The 14,267-nt window shown below is 41.1% G+C and overlaps 1 protein-coding gene across 1 annotated transcript in view; it reads right to left on the bottom strand.

Moving 5' to 3' along the window:
* LOC128881890 (uncharacterized) overlaps positions 1–14,267 on the bottom strand; it is a 58,656-nt gene that overhangs the window by 43,127 nt on the left and 1,262 nt on the right. The gene's annotated exons all lie outside the window — the stretch shown is intronic.

Genomic DNA, 14,267 nt, shown 5'->3' with positions numbered 1-14,267 from the left:
GATATCAGATTCGAAGTTTGCAATTCTTATATCAAATTCGAAATTTGTAGCACAAATAATTCATAAATAACAAGTTTCATGTAAATTTAATAATTTTTTGATATACATGTCGGCCATATTGGATCCGCCATTTTGAATTTTGCAATTCTGACATCAGATTCGTAATTTGGATCCTAAATAATGTATACATGCCAGGATTCATGAAAATTTAATATTTTTTTGATATACATGTCGGTCATATTGGATCCGCCATTTTGAATTTTGCAATTCTGACATCAGCTTCGTAATTTGAATCCTAAAAACGGATCGTACGGTCGAATGATTGGTCGTGCGACGTGTTGTACAACAGATCGTGTCGCGTATTGGGGCGCTTTTAGTCTTGAGCAGCTCCTAAACAAAAAAGCCGATTCTTTTTAAACCGATTCTCGCAGAATAGAGAGTAATCGATTCTTGGTTCGATTTTGAATCGGAATGAGAGAATCGATTCCTCCTAAAAATCGAAACCAAAGAATCGATTCCTCTCTATTCTTTCCGGTGAATCGAACGTCCCTGGTACATACTCGAACGCGTAAGACGCATTTATGCCGCGCGAATTCCCAATAGCCGTTCAACGCGAACCTAATAAAGTACCTCGACGCCTCCGGTAAACTCGCGCTCCGTAAAATGGGCAAAAAGATTCCTACGGTGTAGGCGGGAGCGGTAATTAAACCACGACCCCATAAAATTATGAAACTGTCGCCCTCTATCCCAAGAGAAATATAAAAATATCTTCCGCGTCCATGGAGTGACATTTCCGCGCGCGCGTTGTTGCCTGTCAATAAATGTCAACTTTCCTATCACCGCTTCGCAGACTCGATTTCTAGTTCCTTCTTTTTTTTAGGATTGAAATCCTTTTTATTTCCAAACAGCCGAAATTCGTGTCCCGTTGCGCTTTCGACGCGTCACGGAATAATGAAAGGATTTTCCGAGGAAAAAGAGATCTCCTGTCGTGGGAAATCAGTGAGTATGCAGCAGGTGCCTTGAGATATCCTGTCGCTTGATTTTCGATCTCTTCGCATCCGACTCTTTCTTTCATTTTTTCTCGGCCACGGACGCGTCGCTTAGGTCCTCGCGGAATTCCGTTAATGGCGGAAACGTACGGATCGCAACGAATTCCTGTTGGTGTTATTTGTTATTGATCGAGTGCGATAAGAAGCAGCCCGGTGTAAATTGACGCGTCAAGGGGGAAGAAAAAAGAAGGGAGAAGGAAAAGGTATATCGGTAGGTAAATGGAGGTGCGGCTTTGCGAAATGGCGCAACATTCGATCCAATTTAAATTGGCGTTTACTGCAGGACCGAGGTAATGGCGCCGGCCTTTTTATTGGACAATTGAATGTTCATTAACGTATCAGGCGTCAGGCGGAGCGACACGCCCGGCTGCACCCGCTGCCCGTTTGTCGTTTGTTGGAGATTATTTCAGTAGCGAGTGGGAATAATAATATTAATGGGCGACGATCAACGATATCGTTGCCGATAATTGAAACGGCACCGGTCGTCGAGTATTTGCGTATTTCAAGTATTGTTTCCGGCGACTCGGTTAAGTTTGATGTGTTCGCGACCGGATTCAGCTAGCAGCCAAAGAGTAGAGGATAGAGTACGAGTAGAGGACAGAGTACGACTTTCGGTTACGAACAATTCGATTAGAAAGGTCGTTATTAGATAAAATTTGAAATTAAAGTTGAAATTAAAACGAAAGGTAAGATGACGAAACTGAAAGTTGGATTCATTGATATTCCGAAAGAGTAAAAATTGTAACATAAAATGGTATATCAAGTAGAATAGTAATAGAAATTGTATTATTCGAATTCGAAAGACGAATAGTTACAGATATTATTATGTGATGTGAAACGAACAAATTTGTTCTTTTCAAGCCTACATAATCAATAAATCAGAATATTCTAACAGTTTAACGTAAATGTCAAATGTTTCTCGCCTTGTTAAATCTGTAGCCAATTAATTTCATTTTAATCAAAGATGTATTTTCAACGTGACATATTAATAATAATAATAATATTAATAATAATAGCTTGAAAATTGGCGTATACGAACAACTCTCGGATTCCCCGCAATTCTAGCAAATTCTCTCCATTGTATTCGTCTGTAATTCCTCGCAGTACGATACAATACCATTTTTATAATAACACGCAGTCACTTCGTTAATATTAAATTACATATTCTATCAAACGTAATGTAATTTATTTAATTTTAATGTACTTTCATCGGCGAGTTCGTTGGCTCAGTGAAGCTTTCACGTGTCAAAGAACCAATCTTTTGTACCCTTTTCTTTTTCATTAAATAATTAATTAATTTATAATATTTCACCGGATATAACGTATAACGTTACGAAACGGCGCTCTTTTGTCGAGCCCTCAGTTTCCAACAAACCGAATAGTTCGTTGCCGCAAAATCCAGAGTTGCTTCACCTCTGTCCTGTATTCGTTGCTAGCAGCTAGCACGGAGCTCCTAGTTCTCCATCGACGGGAAAAGTTTAAATAGAAGGTCGTAAATAATTGTAAAATCATTGTTCGATGGTGGCCAAGTATTGTTTCCAAGGGTTACTTGAAATAGATAATGTTCGAGGAAGGTTTCTCGGTTGAAAAGTGGGTCGATGCGTTCTCTCGCTGATAAAGGAGGAAGCATCGCGGTCTTTTTCTCCTTTTCTCTTGGCATCCAGCGGCGAAGAACTCTTGCGGGGAATCGCATTTCCAGGGAGTCGATTTCTAGACTCGCCTCGAGGAGCGGACCCCGATGCGAAACGTATTTCTATCGATAGGCGAGTCACCGTGGAAAGCTCGGCTTAAACTTTAATGCGTCGGCTTAGGTCGTATCAGTTTCTCCATCCGCATTACACTAAGGCGATCGTTAACTTTGACATCGGCTAGACGGCTGAACGTGCCAGCTTGATCCGTAGATTAACGCGGTTCGCCAAGAATTATCATCGTTAATAACCCAACATCGCGGTCGCGGCCGCGGTCAGGTCCTAGCCTCGTGTCTCCAAATTCCAAGAGCTGCTCGAAAGTTGGAAATTATTTGGCAAAAGAGAAAAGAAATCAACGTTCCCTTTGGGAATAGTGGGACGAGGCGAGGTGACGACGCTTCCCGACAGGAAACGCTCGCTTAGGAATTGCGGAAAGGAGGCAGATGGAGCAGCGGCGATGGTGGAAACTGGCCTGTACACCGGCACACCGCTGGAAAAAGAAGACGTCGAGCGGCGCGGTGGTTCGAGGAGGACCGGGGGATCGCGGGAATGGAAGTTTGAAGGGAAATAAAGGGAGGAAATGGAATAGCTGGCAGACTAGGCGAGTCTGGTCCAGCTTTGTCCTTGATGGCAACGTTTTATTGAAAATTCACCCTGAAAATTCCATTCGGAACAGAGGAGCCCGAAACACGCCACACGCGATCCACCGTCTCGCGATCACCACCTCGATTACCCTATTATTCTGTACACTAAAGTCTCTATAAATGCACAAATATAGTAATTTCTCGTTAGACGCACCAGACCTTGTGCCACTAAAATGGATATCGTATATTCTTTGACATCTCACGATGCCTGTCAGGTAAGGACCGTGAATAAAAAAAAGGACGGAGAAAAAACACCAGGATATAGTAAAGTCTCCATAAATGCACAAAGCTCAAAACCTTGGTCGAGAATCGAGGGTCGACCGAATATTTTTCGATCGCACTATTAGCCTATTCTTCGGTACAGAAAAGTCTCCATAAATGCACAAATATAGTAATTTCTCGTTAGACGCACCTGACCTTGTGCCAATAAAATGGATATCGTATATTCTTTGACATCTCACGATGCCTGTCAGATAAGGACCGTGAATAAAAAAAAGGACGGAGAAAAAACACCAGGATATAGTAAAGTCTCCATAAATGCACAAACCTCTAAACTTTGAACGAAAATCGTCCGCGGGTCCATGGAATGTTTTTCGATCGCTCTATTAGCCTATATTTCGGTACAGAAAAGTCTCCATAAATGCACAAATACAGTAATGTCTCGTTAGACGCACCTGACCTTGTGCCACTAGAATGGATATCGTATATTCTTGGACATCTCCCGATGCCTGTCAAACGCATATAAGGAGCGCCAATAGAGAAAAGCACGGAGAAAAAACACTAGGATATAGTAAAGTCTCCATAAATGCACAAAGCTCAAAACCATGGTCGAGAATCGGGGGTCGACGGAATATTTTTCGATCATAAATAGAACATAAATAGGATAAAGAAGACGGAGCGAAAAGACCAGGGTATAGTAAAGTCTCCATAAATGCACAAACTTCTAAACCTTGAACGAAAATCGTCCGCGGGTCCATGGAATATTTTTCGATCGCTCTATTAGCCTATTCTTCTGTACAGAAAAGTCTCCATAAATGCACAAATACAGTAATGTCTCGTTAGATGCACCTGACCTTGTGCCACTAAAATGGATATCGTATATTCTTTGACATCTCCCGATGCCTGTCAAACGCATATAAGGACCGCGAATAAAGAGGACGGAGCGAAAAGTCCAGGGTATAGTAATGTCTCCATAAATGCACAAACCTCTTGGACGAGAGTCGTCCAGACCTTGTGCCACTAAAATGGATATCGTATATTCTTTGACATCTCCCGATGCCTGTCAGATAAGGACCGCGAATAAAAAAAAGGACGGAGAAAAAAAAAGGATATAGTAAAGTCTCCATAAATGCACAAACCTCTTGGACGAGAGTCGTCTGCGGGTGGATGGAATATTTTTCGATCACTCTATTGGCCTATTCTTCTGTACAGAAAAGTCTCCATAAATGCACAAATACAGTAATGTCTGGACATATAAGGACCGCGAATAAAGAGGACGGAGCGAAAAGACCAGGGTATAGTAAAGTCTCCATAAATGCACAAAGCTCTTGGACGAGAGTCGTTCTCGGGTGGATGGAATATTTTCTCCCGAGCGATAGTCTTTCGAAATTATGTACGTCTGGCCGGCGCTTTTCGCCACATAGCCTAGTATTTTTGCGAGCGGTTGCCTGACGTTTTAATTACTGAAACGTCATTTAAAACTGCTAGCCAAAGTTTCCTTCCGCTTTTCACGTATTTCACCGGCGTTACTCGTCTTCTATTGCTGCCCCAGCTTTATGTGCTCCAATTTAACTCGCGATCGGTCGCTGGAAAGAGTCTAGCCGTTTGAATTTCATTTCTGTTCGTTAAACTTCTATTTGCACCGTCGATTATAAAAGTGGAGAGACGTAAGTCAGAGATTTGAAATATCTCCGTTACCGACCGACCCCAATTATTTTCCAGACCTTTTCATTCGAAACCAGAGAATTACAACATTTTTAACAAATCATTCAAATTCCATACCGTAATTAATTCTTCCATATTCCCTCGCGACCGTTGACCTTCGTTCAAATTACATTTACCTTTATTTGCGTTACCTTTATATTTTAAATCGCCACTTTTCGTTCGTTATTACGTTAATAACCAACATTTTTGCACGGATATTTACCTTGATTTACCGTTAAAGAGCGGTAATATTTCGGAACCGATGGCAGAATTTTGCTTGAATGAAATCAATCGAATGATTACTGCAAACAGGGGTCGTGAACAGATACATTCGCTAACACACCTCGGTATAATTCTTCCGCTGGCGTAGAAATTTGAATACTTGGAAAACAAATATTTTCACGTCTCTTCGATTTCGCGTTCAGTCGATTGTACGCGAGTCGTCGTTCCAAATAAAAATTCCAGGATAAATTTTGGACGACGCAGTTCATGCATTCATTCAGATACCAGCGCGAGGAGTGCTTCTGGACGCTTCGCTTGCTTGGAATTACGCGTTCCTATAAATTTTCTGGTTCAACGACGCGACACCGAACGAAGACACGTGCAAATTGTATTTATCGACAAGTACGTCCTCGGGGAGGGGGTGTAGTTACGTACACACGTACGATTGCAGGTACGAGTTCAAGGAAGCAGGTGGAGATCCTCGAAGTTATTACCGGTTAAAAGTTTCCAATAGAAAATTGCAGCATCGAATATTAACGTAACACCGCGGACAGGATTATCCGCGACGTCTTCCCGCGAAACGACGCCGAGCAACGTGCAAACAAGCACCCTTACAAATGTGCGCAAGACGACGTCAGATGTAAGGGACGTGTAAGATATTCCAAGGAGTACAAACAGTCTGACTGCAACTACGTGCACACGCTTCCGTGGATTCGTCTACAGCGAACAATGCGCGAATAGAAGCATCCAAATATTCCCGCACCACCTTCAAAACAAGCTAATTATTACTGTTTCCGTGGACAAACAATAATTATATTCCAACGTCTCCGATCTAGACGAATTTGTATCGCAAACAACACATTTATCGCGGCAAATATCGTTTGATTAAACGGCGGTAACAATATGTACGCTAGAATTTCCGTATCGATTCGCTAGTAAAACTAATAATTTCACGTAGAATTAACTACAGATTATTCCGAACGGTCGCGATGCTCGAATATTATCGAAATCATTAATTATTCTAGACGCGTAGGCGTCTACCATTTACGAGCTGTATCCCGCGATGCACTCGACGGTCTAAATTACAAGGCATCGGCAGTGAAACGTGATTCGCTCGTTGCTCGGAAACAGCCTTTCCGTCGGAACGAGACAAAGATCTCTCCGATCGAAACGAAGTTTCTTTGACCGTCCGGGTTCCATTAACGGAAGAGGCGAAAGATTCGTAGCGACGAGGCGCGTAAAGAGAGTTACTCGCTGAACGACGAGGTACGCGCGATGAAATAATTCTCGTTCTTTGATCGGTGTAATTCGAACCGGTAGATGGTCGTTTCTCGAGACCTGAGGTTCTACCGAGCGAGTTCGAGCTGACGCCTTACGTTTAGTTTCAAATGGTGCAGCCAGGGTTAGAAGTACTCGTACAGCAAGCCATTTAATATATAAATTCAATAAATCGTTCTTGCACGAATACTTACATTACACCGAGTTAGTCGAGCACGAATCACGCTACAAGAGGGCTGCAAGAGAATTCGAGCACCCTATCATCCCTATGATACACATAATTCCAGATCCCTCCGTAACTTAAAGTTTCCGACACGTACGTTTCCGACATGCACGTTTCCGACATGTACGTTTCCGTATAATTGAAATATATTTAAAACTACGCGAGCGTCCGATAAAAATTTAAATTATACGCGCGTAAGACGTCTAGATCCTAATTTTTCGACATCTTCGTGCCTCTCTAAGAGTTGATCGAACGAACGAAACTTTGCCGCAGGAAACTTCCGGCATGTTCGACGAATTTCTGAGATACCCGCGCGAGAGAAATATGTTCGTGATACGGCGAAACGGGCAGCACTCTCAGGTCGCAATTTGCTTTCATTAGAAGCGCGGCTCCTCCGCTGGGAGTAGCATCGACGATCACGATTTTATAGAAAATCAGGTTTCCTAGGATAGCAGGCATTCGGCGGGTCAGGGTGAAAGGAAGGCCTCGCTTAAAGCCCTCTTTTTACGGCCAGCAGGGAATGCTCCGCTAAAATTGCTATTGGTTACGCGTTGGTTTACGAGGCCGCCATTGGGTGTTTGCCACTAAACAGCCAACGGGAGAGTTTTCTTTGGGCCTCGTGATTCTCTTCTCACGGTAAAATCGCACCGAAACTCGCACGAAAATTTCTTGAGACTTTATCGAGGCTGATTTTCCCCTTGCGCGCGAATCTCTCGAAAAATCGAGGAAATTCGAGTATTTTTTTCGAACTTGCATGGAAATTATTCGACGTGAATCTCTCCTTTTCTCGAAAGAAATGTTAACTCGCACGCAGTAAGAGTCGAGTCGAGTTCCTCGAGTAAGCGTTTTCACTCAGTTCGGGGACTGAACTCTTTTTACTCTTTTTACAATTTCTCTTCGCAGCATTGAATGTCAACGTGGCTGTTATTTCGCTAGCCTGTCTTCTATCGTCCAATAAAGTTTTTTTATCGAAAGTTCGTTCGGAACAAAGTCCAAGTACGCGGTATACGATCGCTTTAAGAAGGAAATGCAGATCCCCGGACATCCATGGATCGAAATTTCCAGTTGGAAACGACATCGTCAACTTTTATATTCCGCGATTTCAGTATCGAGCTACAATCTCACGTTCGGTTTCGCAATCTATGGATACACGTGCGCGTACGCGCGCGTATCCACACAGGGACGCATACGAAATTAGTTTCCGCGTCGTAGCTGTGTATATTGCTGCCGTCGCCGCGGCGCGTGGATGTTTGCTTCGATATTCTGAAATTACAATTTCGTAATTAGCAACAAGGTCGATGGAAAGTAATGAAGCAAAACGGTCCCGTTTCACCGAGTGCCGCTATTTTGTAATTAAATTTTCCCTTTCGACGTACTATTAAAATCGCGCTTGTGCCATCGATTAACGAATCGACGTCGACACCGTTGCAAATATCGTAATTTTCGACGAGACGGAAACGTGGAAAGAACAACGCTGGAAACCTTATTGGCTGAACCTGGTCCGAGTAAAGGAAAGTACTTTGGAGATTTTTAAAAGGACTCCATTGGCTTTAATAACTCTCCGTGGTTCTGGCGTTGAAAATCGAAATCTCTCGCTCGAATTAACTGTCAGCGAGTAATTCTAGCTGTTTTGAATCTCTTTTGAGAGATTTGAAAGCTTCGATTAAAAAAAAACAAAGAAATGTAAGAGATAAAAATGTTAGGTTCGAGGAGACTCTGTTAGATTAGGTTCGCGTTGTAATTGGGAAAGCTACGGTTCGAAGTTCGCGAATCGGAAAAGTTATTCGCGAGCCGGGCAGAAAAAAAGAGAGAAACGAAGAAGGAATGCAGAAAGCGGTAGCTGGGACAAATCCCGCGGATAAGCATAGTAATGGCCAACAAGTTTTATGGTTCATATCACTTACGGTGATTAAATGGAGAAACACGAGCGTCGTTTTCAAAATCCCCCGCTTTGTGCTCGCATGAAATATATTTTGTCGAGGGAACCCGCAACTTTTAGCGGAATCTATCCGGAATTTAGTCGTGATTCAAACTGCGCAGCCGGTTAGCGTGCGAATTGGATAGAAATTCGACGAATCGATACCACCCGGTATAACGCGTGTAATTTTACCAACCGTACGTTTAATTAATTACATTAGCCGGGCTTAAAACAAGCAAGGATGGACAGAAGTTTAAGATGGATAATTTTCAAGAAAATCAAAGGATAGACACAGTTTTAAAAATACGAGTGAAATCTTGAAATTGTAAAATTCCGATGAAAAATACTTCAAATATTATGTTTGTATTTTTGTTCACCAAGGGCCAATTAAAGACGAAAATGTTGAACAAAAGAAATTGAATTTCGACCATTATTAAGAAAGTCACGAGCAACGAATAAAAAAGAAGTGCGTTTCTTTTAGAACTCGATATTGTTTGAATCGGTGATAAACAAAATCTCAAACTTTATCAAGAAACCTCTTTTGAGGGGTACTAAAAAGTACCAAAAACCTCTTGGACGAGAGTCGTCCGTGGGTGGATGGAATATTTTTCGATCGCTCTATTAGCCTATTCTCCGGTACAGAAAAGTCTCCATAAATGCACAAATACAGTAATGTCTCGTTAGACGCACCTGACCTTGTGCCACTAAAATGGATATCGTATATTTTGTGACATCTCCCGATGCCTGTCAAACGCATATAAGGACCGACAATAGAGAAAAGGACGGAGAAAAAACACTAGGATATAGTAAAGTTTCCATAAATGCACAAAGCTCAAAACCTTGGTCGAGAATCGCGGGTCGACGGAATATTTTTCGATCGCTCTATTAGCCTATTCTTCGGTTCAGAAAAGTCTCCATAAATGCACAAATACAGTAATGTCTCGTTGGACGCACCTGATCTTCTGCCACTAAAATGGATATCGTATATTCTTTGACATCTCCAGATACTTGTCAAACGCAAATAAGGACCGCGAATAAAGAGGACGGAGCGAAAAGACCAGGGTATAGTAAAGTCTCCATAAATGCACAAACCTCTAAACCTTGAACGAAAATCGTCCGCGGGTCCATGGAATATTTTTCGATCATTCTATTAGCCTATTCTTCTGTACAGAAAAGTCTCCATAAATGCACAAATACAGTAATGTCTCGTTAGACGCACCTGACCTTGTGCCACTGAAATGGATATCGTATATTCTTTGACATCTCCCGATACTTGTCAAACGCAAATAAGGACCGCGAATAAAGAGGACGGAGCGAAAAGACCAGGGTATAGTAAAGTCTCCATAAATGCACAAACCTCTAAGCCTTGGACGAGAGTCGTCCGCGGGTGGATGGAATATTTTTCGATCACTCTATTAGCCTATTCTTCGGAAAAGTTCAGAAACGTCTCAGAAAAGTCTCCATAAATGCACAAATACAGTAATGTCTCGTTAGACGCACCTGACCTTGTGCCACTAAAATGGATATCGTATATTCTTTGACATCTCCCGATACTTGTCAAACGCAAATAAGGACCACGAATAAAGAGGACGGAGCGAAAACACCAGGGTATAATAAAGTCTCCATAAATGCACAAACCTCTAAACCTTGAACGAAAATCGTCCGCGGGTCCATGGAATATTTTTCGATCGCTCTATTAGCCTATACTTCGGTACAGAAAAGTCTCCATAAATGCACAAATACAGTAATGTCTCGTTGGACGCACCTGACCTTGTGCCACTAAAATGGATATCGTATATTCTTTGACATCTCCCGATGCCTGTCAAACGCATATAAGGACCGCGAATAAAGAAAAGGACGGAGAAAAAACACCAGGATATAGTAAAGTCTCCATAAATGCACAAAGCTCAAAACCTTGGTCGAGAATCGGGGGTCGACGGAATATTTTTCGATCATAAATAGGACATAAATAGGATAAAGAGGACGGAGCGAAAACACCAGGGTATAGTAAAGTCTCCATAAATGCACAAAGCTCAAAACCTTGATCGAGAATCGCGGGTCGACGGAATATTTCTTGATCGCTCTATTAGCCTATTCTTCGGTACAGAAAAGTCTCCATAAATGCACAAATACAGTAATGTCTCGTTAGACGCACCTGACCTTGTGCCACTAAAATGGATATCGTATATTCTTGGACATCTCCCGATGCCTGTCAAACGCATATAAGGACCACGAATAAAGAGGACGGAGCGAAAACACCAGGGTATAGTAAAGTCTCCATAAATGCACAAACCTCTAAACCTTGAACGAAAATCGTCCGCGAAAAAATTAAGAAAAAAATTAAGAAAATCAAAAACAACAATTCTTTAAACCGTACAATTTGGCGCGAAGTGTTCCATATGTACATACATATATTGGTGCGTGATCTTGGATCGTTTAGGATGATTTTCACGTTTTATGAGAAAAGCGTCGATCGAGTCGGTAGGTGTACGATTTTAAGTGACAGTCACTTCGTGCAAACTTGGTGGATGTAGTGTACTAGACGGTGTATTTGTCATAAAATTTCACGACGCTCCGCTAACGGTTGTCAGAACTCCTTCCGCAGTTGTATCAAAGCGTTCTTACTTCGACGAGCGGTGCATTCGAGTTTCCGAGAATCGAGAATATAGGCAAAAGGATTTTCGCGATGTTTTCTATGCATCGACGTCCATAAAACGACGCCATAGAGGCTCGATTGTCTATTCTCAGGGTGAAGCTTTCGCGACTAACGTTCGAAGCGACCCCCTCGGGGATTATTATTGCGGTTTCGTGCATCGAAGATCGGATGCGGTTTATCCGGGGCTCGATGGAAAGGAAACTTATTCTAATCACGTGCTAGACAGGAAAAAAAAGGGCGCTATGCCGGTAGCATGAAATATGCAGTTTACGGCTGGCGAAGACGCGCCTCGAGTGGATGCAGGACGTTTCTTCCTCTTAATGAGAACGAATAAATCGTCGGGAGTCGCCGATGACGCGAAACACCGAGCAAAGTCGGTTCGTTAATATGAAAGAAAGAGAAAACGAATAAACGAATCGGAGGTTGTTTAATTAGCGAGGTCCCCGGAGGTTCGAGATTGTTTCGCCGTTTCCCGATTATACAATACCGAAAGCGCAATCTTGAGGAATGAATTCAAGTTAAATTAGTTACCAATGAACGAAGAAAAACATTTCAAGCGGGAGAATGGAAGATTCGTCGTTTTAAATTATTTCCATATATACGGCTCGAAACAGCTCGCAGATTTTTGAAGCGAGTAAGCTCGGTTCGATCGATTTCGGATCGCGTTTAAAAGCTCAACGAGACAACGTTTCTCGCCGAGACACGGAACAACTTTGGTATTTATTAAGGAGCTTTTGAAAAAGACGCTTTTGACAGATGCTTGGAGAAAGAGAGACGAGCACCAGCACCAGATCTTTCTGAATCATTTTGCTCTGGGAGCACCTAGCCTCATTCATACGTAATACGTTTTCCAGTATATTTTCCTTCTGTTCTTGTGCATGACGTACCGAATGGGAGTTCCCACCTATTCCTCTGCTTTTGATGCCCGTTGCAACTCCCTCTGGATGAACTTTTTGAGATACAACACACTGCAAGGGACGCTGCCTCTGCTAGCTTCCAGGTTGCTCGCTATATTTCTTTAATGGTTCGTTATTTTCTACCATTCGGGTAGCTTTCCTTCCCGACCGGTATCATTCGATTCCTTCCATCTATTATGTCTTATTTTTCTCCACGTCAAACTTTTTGCCGCGACATTACCTTCGAATATAATACGTTTGCTTTTATATAAAAGCTTCTCTTCGTTCAGTTTCTATTTATTCATTCCTCCCGATTGGAAGTGTATTTGAGTGTGTTTTAGAGTGATACAGAGCAAGATTCTACGCATAGTATGATTATTTCTCTTATTTTTCATTACTTTTACCTTAGGTTTGATATTTAGGTTCGATATTTTACATTTATTATCCTAAAGCTTCTCTTCGTTAAGTTTCTATTAATTCATTCCTCCCGATTGGAAGTGTATTTGAGTGTGTTTTATAGTGATACAGAGCAAGATTCTACGCATAGTATTGCACCTGATTATTTCTCTTATTTTTCATTACTTTTACCTTAGATTTCTCGATATTTTATATTTATTATCCTGAAGCTTCTCTTCGTTAAGTTTCTATTTATTCATTCCTCCCGATTGGAAATGTATTTGAGTGTGTTTTAGAGTGATAAAGAGCAAGATTCTACGCATAGTATGATTATTTCTCTTATTTTTCATTACTTTTACCTTAGCTTTGATATTTAGGTTCGATATTTTATATTTATTATCCTGAAGCTTCTCTTCGTTAAGTTTCTATTTATTCATTCCTCCCGATTGGAAGTGTACTTGAGTGTGTTTTAGAGTGATACAGAGCAAGATTCTACACATAGTATGATTATTTCTCTTATTTTTCATTACTTTTACCTTAGATTTGATATTTAGGTTCGATATTTTATATTTATTATCCTGAAGCTTCTCTTCGTTAAGTTTCTATTTATTCATTCCTCTCGATTGGAAGTGTACTCGAGTGTGTTTTAGAGTGATACAGAGCAAGATTCTACGCATAGTATGATTATTTCTCTTATTTTTCTTTCATTACTTTTACCTTAGATTTGATATTCAGGTTCGATATTTTATATTTATTATTCTAAAGCTTCTCTTCGTTAAGTTTCTATTTATTCATTCCTCCCGATTGGAAGTGTACTTGAGTGTGTGAAGCAAGATTCTACGCATAGTATTGCACCTGATTATTTCTCTTATTTTTCCTTCATTACTTTTACCTTAGGTTTGATATTTAGGTTCGATATTTTATATTTATTATCCTGAAGCTTCTCTTCGTTAAGTTTCTATTTATTCATTCCTCCCGATTGGAGATGTATTTGAGTGTGTTTTAGAGTGATACAGAGCAAGATTCTACGCATAGTATTGCACCTGATTATTTTTCTTATTTTTCTTTCATTACTTTTACCTTAGGTTTGATATTTAGGTTCGATATTTTATATTTATTATCCTGAAGCTTCTCTTCGTTAAGTTTCTATTTATTCATTCCTCCCGATTGGAAGTGTATTTGAATGAATTTTAGAGTTACAGACCAAGATTCTATGCATAGTATTGCACCTGATTATTTCTCTTATTTTTCTTTCATTACTTTTACCTTAGATTTGATATTTAGGTTCGATATTTTACATTTATTATCCTGAAGCTTCTCTTCGTTCAGTTTCTATTTATTCATTCCTCCCGATTGGAAGTGTATTTGAGTGTG

Source organism: Hylaeus volcanicus, chromosome 9 (assembly GCF_026283585.1).
Source record: "Hylaeus volcanicus isolate JK05 chromosome 9, UHH_iyHylVolc1.0_haploid, whole genome shotgun sequence".
Lineage (NCBI taxonomy): Eukaryota > Metazoa > Arthropoda > Insecta > Hymenoptera > Colletidae > Hylaeus > Hylaeus volcanicus.
This window is presented reverse-complemented; position numbering and strand designations above follow the sequence as displayed.